Here is a 9,151-nt window from a genome sequence, read left to right on the forward strand (position 1 = left end):
TGATTTGAGCGTCGTCCGCCAGCAGATAGTGTAGCAGCATAGCTACCAGAGCGCCATCTATGTCTACCCTTTAATACGGAATACTGACAGCCAGATGGTCATTGTGGTGCAAACGTGTGAAGCAGGAAGGCAACCGTGCCACGAAGACACGCTCATGCTTCTTACAGCCAACTGAGTGAGTTAGAAACGGGCCAAATTGTGGCCCTCCGACTGGCGGGATGGCCCTCTGGGAGAATCACCAAACAGGTTGGACGCGCTGTGTCACCTGAACATCGATACTGGTAGCAGTGCTCTCGTGAGCATTCTTACACCTGTAGACGAGGTTCTGGACGTCCACGCAGCACAGACACCCGCCAGGATTGTCGTGTTTTAAGGGCGGCAATGGCAGATCGTACAGTTACCACAGGACAGATGAGAGGGCTCGTGAGCTCAGACGTGTCAACAGAGCATGTTGCGAAACGGTTAGTAGCAGTGGGAGTACGGGCACGCACACCTCTAGCCCGTTTCCCACACATGCCAGAGCGTCGACATGCACGGCTCGATTGGTGCCGTCAGAGGAAGACTTGAAAGACGGATTGGCACGCAATGGTTCAGCGATGAAAGCAGACTCTGCCTGCACGCAATTGATAGTCGTTGGCGCGTACGTCGTTGACTTGATGAGTGCCGTTTCGCAGAGTGTATTAGTCCAAGACACACTGTCCCCACGTTAGGTCTTATGGTCTGGGGATAGATGAGGTACAACTCTCGTTCACCTTTGGTGTTTCTGAAGGGGACGCTAGCCAGTGCTCGGTAAGTGCAGAATGTTGTTGGCGTTCTTGCAACAGGAGGGTCAATATACATAAATGACCTTGTGGATAACATCGGAAGTTCACTGAGGCTTTTTGCGGATGATGCTGTAGTACATCGAGAGGTTGTAACAATGGAAAATTGTACTGAAATGCAGGAGGAGTTGCAACGAATTGACGCATGGTGCAGGGAATAGCAATTGTTTCTCAATGTAGGCAAGTGTAATGTGCTGCGAATACACAGAAAGAAAGATCCCGTATCGTTTAGCTTCAACATAGGAGGTCAGCAACTGGAAGCAGTTAATTCCATAAATTACCTGGGAGTAGGCATTAGGAGTGATTTAAAATGGACTGATCATAAAAAGTTGATCGTCGGTAAAGCAGATGCCAGATTCATTGGAAGAATCCTAAGGAAATGCAATCCGAAAACAAAGGAAGTAGGTTACAGTACACTTGTTCGCCCACTGCTTGAATATTGCTCACAAGTGTGGAATCCGTACCAGGTGGGGTTGATGGAAGAGATACAGAAGATCCAACGGAGAGCACCGCGCTTCGTTGCAGGATCATTTACTAATCGCGAAAGCGTTACGGAGACGATAGATAAACTCCAGTGGAAGACTTTGCAGGAGAGACGCTCAGTAGCTCGGTACGGGCTTTTGTTGAAGTTTTGAGAACATGCCTTCACCGAGGAGTCAAGCAGTATTTGGAAGGTAGGAGACGAGGTACTGGCAGAAGTAAAGCTGTGAGGACGGGGAGTGAGTCGTGCTTGGGTAGCTCAGTTGGTAGAGCACTTGCCCGCGAAAGGCAAAGGTCCCGAGTTCGAGTCTCGGCCCGGCACACAGTTTTAATCTGCCAGGAAGTTTCAGTATATTGCACCCTCCTACGTATATCTCGCGAAGAGACCGTGAGGATAAAATCAGAGAGATTAGAGCCCACACAGAGGCATACGACAATCTTTCTTTCCACGAACAATACGAGACTGGAATAGAAGGGAGAACCGATAGAGGTACTCAAAGAACCCTCCGCCACACACCGTCAGGTGGCTTGCGGAGTATGGATGTAGATGTAGATGTGTTGTTCCAACAGGAAAATGCTCGCCCACACGCTGCCAGTGAAACTCAACCTGCTCTGCAAGACGCGCAGCAACGTCCCTGGCCAGTACGATCTCCGGTCTTGTCTACAATCGAGCAAGTGTGGTATATGGTGGGACGAGAAGTGTCTCACCTGACTCTTCAATCAACAATTCTTGTAGGACTACGTGAACGGATCGAGCAGGCGTGGCACAACGTTCCTCAGAAAAGTATTCGTAATGTGTATGATCGACTAGATGCCAGAGTCAGTGCCCACATGGCCGCCCTTGGAGGCTACACCTAGAACTAATATTGATATTTCAGCACGTGTCGATGCCTGGTACCTCTGAACCGCTTGTACTACCGATCTATAAATGTAATAATTTATGCACTCCACATGCACTGTTGCAAAAACAAAATCTTGAGGTAAATGGAAATCTCTAAAAGGGTGTACTTTTTTCGGCTGTGTATTACTAAAGAAACTATATGCTAAGTTTTCGTAAAAATATGAACCACCAAATGGATTAATTTGGGAAAAGGACAGTTCGCAATCCAGGAAATCCAGTTGGTTGGTTAAATCTTCAAATTACGTGCACAGCCCAAGATGTGTGGCTTATATACTGCTTCTCAAGGCTGCGAATCAACTGTTACGCTCTGCGCCACGCCACTCGCTCTTTTTCGCAATAGAAGGTCACAAAATTACAGAGAATTGTTTTCGAGACATCATGGCCAGCGAATAAAGGGCGATGCGAACGACGTAAACGAGGAAGTACCTGCTAAGACATCTCTGCGCTGGCGACTCCAAGGACATCTACAGGTAATGCAGAAGGCCAGCGTACTACTGGACAAATGGTTCTTCTCTACTCTGTCTACTCATGGCAGGCGGTGACAGACACACCTCCTTTGCAACCATGGCTGTCTGCTCGCATATTTTAGCTATGCGACTGTTAAGTGGGACATCAATCGGCGTAGTTTAATCCACAGCTCCTCAGTTCACGCTCAGAGGAAGTTTCTGTTGCCCCTCCGCCGTACCATTCTCCCGTTCATTCGATATTAGTCCAACATGTTTGTCTCTTGAAACTTCCTGGCAGATTAAAACTATGAGTCTTACTTGGGTAGCTCAGATGGTAGAGCAAAGCTGCAACAGCATAAGAAATATAGACAAGACTTCGCTAATTACTTGCGACTTACATTTACCGACCCGCCGGCCAGATGGGGTGTGACGGGTGAGAGATGAGATAGACGAAGAAGCCTAGATAGACATCGATCACACTTACGGACCCTTAGTTAATTTCGAGAAGACGACCCAGTCTTACACCAACGTCTGGAGAACGAGTCGATAGATGGCTCTCTTGCACTATCGAACGTCGGGTCGTGAGCAGGTGCCACCCCCGACACGAATTTCATTTCATTGCTGCAGGAGCATGTTTCTTTTGTATTTGTACTATCCGCGATGTCTTCATGTCTTTCATTTGGACATTTTCAGTTTTATTCATTTCCTTACTTAATTAATTTTCTCATTAGCCACAATTTGTCAACATTTGGACATTATGGACACTATTTATGCGGTAGTACAACAAAATGTATGTCAGTAAAGGTTGTAAGTATGACATTAAAAAAAATTAAAAAATGCATAAACAAATAAATAAAATTTAAAAAAAAGATATGCTAGAGCACTTGCCCGCGAAAGCCAAGGTCCCGAGTTCGAGTCTCGGTCTGGCACAAAGTTTTAATCTGCCAGGAAGTTTCATATCAGCGCACACTCCGCTGCAGAGTGAAAATCTCATCCTGGAAACGTCCCCCAGGCTGTGGCCAAGCCATGTCTCCGCAATAACCTTTCTTCCAGGAGTGTTGGTTCTGCAAGGTTCGCAGCAGAGCTTCTGTGAAGCTTGGAAAGTAGGAGACGAGGTACTGGCGGAAGTAAAGCTGTGAGGACGGGGCGTGAGTCGTGCTCGGGTAGCTCAGATGGTATAGCACTTGCTCGCGAAAGGCAAAGATCCCGAGTTCGAGTCTCGGTGCGGCACACAGTTTTAATTTGCCAGTAAGTTTCATATCAGCGCACAGTCCGCTGTAGAGTGAAAATCTCATTATGTTTGTCTCTTAACCATCTGACGTAAATCGTGAGCAGCAGTTGTGCAGCAATTCTATTCACCGTCTGCCATTAATAAGACAGCTCTTGTGTGAGGAACATTCTTTTCTGGAAAACTTAGATAATTTTGATTTTCTTTTTCCCCAATCCGATGCAGCTAATTTTCGTCAATACATTTTTTTTATGAAAAGAGAAGGTTGTTTCTGCTTACTCTGTTGTCCACGGGCCAATACTTTTTGTGGCGCCTTAGTAACTACCTCGAAATAAAATAAAAATGTTGTTAGAGGCAACAATCGTATTGACGTTCAGCGTAAATTCATCCCCTTCCCATGTAGCCGCAGCACCGATAATAGATTCTATGGAACACAATGATAACAGTTCAATCTGTTCATAACTGCCATCATATTCTCTTGAAACGAGTCAATATCTGCAAATTGCTCCACCGGGATGGCAGACCTAAGTTTTATGAAGAGCACGTATATTGTTGAGGCCAAATCAGGAAAACGGGCAGAAGGTATGTTCGATGATTATTATCACTCTATTAAACAAAAACTGACGTACAAGAACGCTAACGTGGGGCAGAAAACAATGACAAAGTGTAAACAGTCACCAACCCTAAAAGAAACTTCAGTGATTGACCGTTCCATCGGTTCTTGACAGACTATTTTATACATTATGGATCAAATCGCACACGACATTGGCGATTCTACAATATTTGTTATTTTGTTTTACTATTACTAAGATTAAATAATAAATATTGTAGAATTTGACTATTATTAAAATAAAATAACAAATATTGCAGAATATTAAACTAGTATCGTGCGTGTTTTCGTTCATAATGTGAACAAAATAATGTTTATATAGAAAACTTAAGTTTACAGGGTGTAAACAACGGCTGTAACAACGGCTCTTTTCCCCCACTCAACAGTTGTTTTACAACTGACTGAACCGACTGAATAATATGTATTCTGTCGAATGACCACATGTTCCACCTATTTTTGTGTATATCTCCTAATTGCTTATAAATTTAGTATCTTCTCTTTCAATAATGAAAGAAAGTGTTTCCTATAATGAATGACAATTCTTGTCGTTACAAGAATATATCTGTGTACTTCTTCAATATAATCAAATTTCTCGAGAGTTAAATGGAGCATTCTAAATCATATTTAAAACTGTTGAATTCCGTAACAGCCGGCAATTTTGTGACACTTTAAGCACTTCTTGGAACATAACTTGTACAATTGTGAACTGGGATCCTAATTTCCACGTATAAGGAATTTTGTAACTTTGAGATACGAGGAATATGGAATTTTAAACTGTCACAGAGTTATCTCCCAGCACAGGGAAACATTGTGGGAAAGAAATCTAAGACAGGGAAAGCAGAGCTAAATTCATCTGTCACAACGTTGGTCCGACCTGGTGTTTCTTTGTGACATCCGGTTATAATTTTGTTACAAATCAGCAGTGCTTTATAAGCTTTGTTTTACTTGTACATACAAAAACATTTTGTTAGAAAGTTTGCCGAATTAGTGAGATTTATTTTTCTAATTTTGCTTGAAATCCAACTATTTGTAGGCCTATTCTCACTGAAACTAAATAAGAGTAAAAAAAGTAAACTGGTCTAAGAAAAGAAATAAGACAAAACCTTTAAACACTTATTTACGCATTTGTTCAGAGGAACCCTACGACAACTTTTATATTTAACTGTTGGAGATTTTATTAAAAGACTTATTTAGTCAAATCTCCGTACAAAGAACACTGATTACTAGTTTCAACCGCTTAAACGGTCAGGCATCTTCAGATCAGAATACAGACATGCGGTTTCTAAATCGAGGGACTGCGTAAGACATTTTGTCATTACAGTGTTAACATCCTTTAGGAAATGTAAATACGACTGTAAGTGACATTTTTTAATGGCTCTGAGCACTATGGGACTTAACTTCTGAGGTCATCAGTCCCCTAGAACTTAGAACTACTTAAACCTAACTAACCTAAGGACATCACACACATCCATGCCCGAGGCAGGATTCGAACCTGCGACCGTAGCGGTCGCGCGGTTCCAGACTGTAGCGCCAGAACCGCTCGGCCACCCCAGCCGGCGTAAGTGACATTTCATTAAGTATGTAAGTGACATTTCATTAAGTATGTTAACACTGTAATTACATAGTGTCTTAATTATTCCCTCCATTTAGGAACCGCATATTTGTATTCTGCTCTGAAGATGACTGTTCAGTCTGTTGAAACTAGCAATCAGTGTTCTCTATTGCGATCTTGGCCAAATGACGATTATACAAAAATCTGTCATGGTCAAGTTTACACTCTGCCATCTCCTCTCTGACCATGCCAGGTAATTATAACTTACATTTAACGCAAAAACATCCAAGCAAGGTACTTAATGCAAACTGTTAACACTTACTTACAAGTTCAGTGGTATGAACAAAACCTATGTCATGACACATTCAATACAATATTCTGAGCAACTTGTTATACTTTGAAACAAAGTTAAAATGCTAGATAAAACTTTGTCCTTTTTGCCAAACCATTCATAAATGTCCCTAATTTCAGTAATGATACTTGGTTTTGGCAGCGTAAAGTGCCACACTGGTTCTGCAGGTGTTGTGTGCTGTCACAAAGTTACCCTATAATTTATGTAAATAACTTTTTTCGCTTTCCAATGGCTAAAGAAATTTTTTGTAGAATTTCAGTCTTATACAGAATAACCTGCAAAAATAACTTCTTTATATCAACTCACTACTTTCAGTTAGTCAGGTCTTCAAACTTATCTGCAATAGCAAAAGTTTCCATGAAATCTACAAACACGTTTTCCCATCCTACAACAAAATGGCTTTTTGGTCACCTCAAGTGTAACGTAAGTAGTTGCAGCATACATCGCTAATGGCAGTGCTAAGCAACAACAGACTGCATGTTGACTCGAATTGCAGTATTACCGTATTTAAAAAAATCTGGAGTACGCTGTTGTGATAAAGAAATACCTCAGTCACAAAGTTGGCAACTAAAAGTTAATACGACACTTTTAAGCTGGTGTGGTTTTGCTCTGCTCTTTGATCTTAAACTAAATTTTGTAATTTTGTTTGTATTAAATGTGCTATATTTCATTGCTGATGCTATTAATACTGTAAAATTTTGTTAGATCTGCTACACGAAATCAGCGCTCACGACTAATATACAGATATTTTCCCCTTCAGGTGTGATGGCTAAGTTTCTCCTGCCTATGACTACGCTAGGAGCATCCATACCATCATGTGCTGCATCTGGAAAATTCGGTGGCTACCTTTTGCATCATCAAGTGAAATGGTGAAGCCATGAACACATTGGACATCTATTCGGGAATGACGAAGTGTCTGATACCCGTCCGGTCATCTCCTCTTGCGTGGTTTCACTAAAGTTCGGGAGTCAAGTGCTTGTTGACGAGTGTTATCATTCTGTTTCGTATGACCTTGATGCCGACGGTACATAATTTTCTGCCACGCGGAGTGGCCAAGCGGCTTGAGGTGCTATGTCACGGACTGCGTGGCCCATCCCGCCGGAGGTTCGAGTCCTCCCTCTGGCATGGGTGTTTTTTGTTGTTCTTAGCATAAATTAGTTTCAGTAGTGCGTAAGACTAGGGACCGATAACCTCAGCAGTTTGGTCCCATAGGACTTCACACACATTTAAACATTTGAACATAATTTTCTGGGCCTTGATTTTCCTCCCTTCTTCTTTCTTCTCAATATGGACCATAATCGAAGGGCTGTTGCTCTCTAATCTTGCAATCCCTACGTCTTTAATTTTTTCTTTAATTCCTATTTGCTCCCAGCACGTGCGATTTAAATACAGGCCATTTTATTTTGTTACACGTTCTTCCCGCCCATTCAAATGTAGACGCTTTAATTATTAACTGCACTACAACTACTTCCTTCATCTAACGTTACGTAACTGAACGATGTTGCATATTCATATTGTTGGGCTCTAATGGCCTTAACTTACACATGACGTACACGTACACCTTAACGGAAGACAATCATGAGAAGGGCACGTGGCTGAACACCAAGAGGCGTTACAAAAGCTAATTATGTAAATGGGAGAATATGTAATCTTAATAAGTGAGGAAGGTGACAACGCGCCTTTGTTTTCCTATAAAAAAAATAGTAAAGCTGTGTCGGGCATAATTCACCACTGCTTTCTTCTAACGTGTGAACGTGAAGTTTCAGATCCTACATCTACATCTATACTCTGCAAACCACCAATAGGTGCATGGCAGAGGGTACGTCCCATTGTATCAGTTATTACGGTTTCTTCCTTTTACATTCACATGTGGAGAGCAGTTGATTGAAGATTAAAGGACACCTCTGTGAAATGTTCTCTCATCGTGCTTGAGGTTAGCACGTCCTGCTTATAGAAACCAAAATTATACGATGTTTCCTTGAAGAGAATAGATAATTCTGGAGCCGTTTGATGAATATGGTCGTACTAGGATGTAGATAATAAGTAGTGGCGCTCCGAATACAAAATCGAGATGCAACTCACGCCTTTTATGCTCAATGGCACACTATCATCTAAGCTAAACAGTAGTTTGTTATTATTCCCTGACCGAACGGAAAGCACAGTTCTGTAGCATTCCGAAGTTCTAGACATCAGTATTTTCGGTGTACACTGCTGCAGAGTTACGACTTCTCCTTTCGCCAAAAGCCAACTAAACAGATTCAACATGCTGAGAACTGCTAACTGAGTATCTCGCGACTTCGATAGCGCTGGGCTGTCCGCAGACGTCGATAATTCATTCATTTGTTGTATCAAAGAGGCCGTGGTCTAGAGCTAGCGTCTTTGACCAATAATCAAAAAGTTCTGGATCTCGGGTTCAATCACAATTAGTGCTCATATTCTGAGTTAAAATCATCAAAAAGGCTGCCCAAGACATTCTGTACAAGGAGTCACCTTCATTCGGCCAATCGCAGAGTCGAAAAGGCTGGAGCGCAAGCCAGAAGTTTGGGACATCCTTTTGCCCTTGGGGTGGGATACTGCCCCTGAAAGCTGGAGGAATTAACAACGATCATAGCCACTAGGTTGCAGAAGGTAATAAAAAAACTCCATTAAAGCCACACTATTTGTACCAACAGCACATGTGTCCTGTAATTTAAAAAGTGTTATGATGTCCCCTTCATTGCAAAAATTCCGGATTAGTACCCCATACTGACCTCCGCGAGGG

The 9,151-nt window shown here is 42.4% G+C and overlaps 1 non-coding gene across 1 annotated transcript; it reads left to right on the forward strand.

The window, feature by feature from the left end:
* Positions 1-1,548: 1,548 nt before the first annotated feature.
* Positions 1,549-1,623, forward strand: Trnas-cga (transfer RNA serine (anticodon CGA)). The gene has a single exon. It is a non-coding gene; the product is annotated as a tRNA-Ser (tRNA).
* Positions 1,624-9,151: the final 7,528 nt, after the last annotated feature.

This window comes from Schistocerca serialis, chromosome 1, assembly GCF_023864345.2.
Source record: "Schistocerca serialis cubense isolate TAMUIC-IGC-003099 chromosome 1, iqSchSeri2.2, whole genome shotgun sequence".
Taxonomy (NCBI): Eukaryota; Metazoa; Arthropoda; class Insecta; order Orthoptera; family Acrididae; genus Schistocerca; species Schistocerca serialis.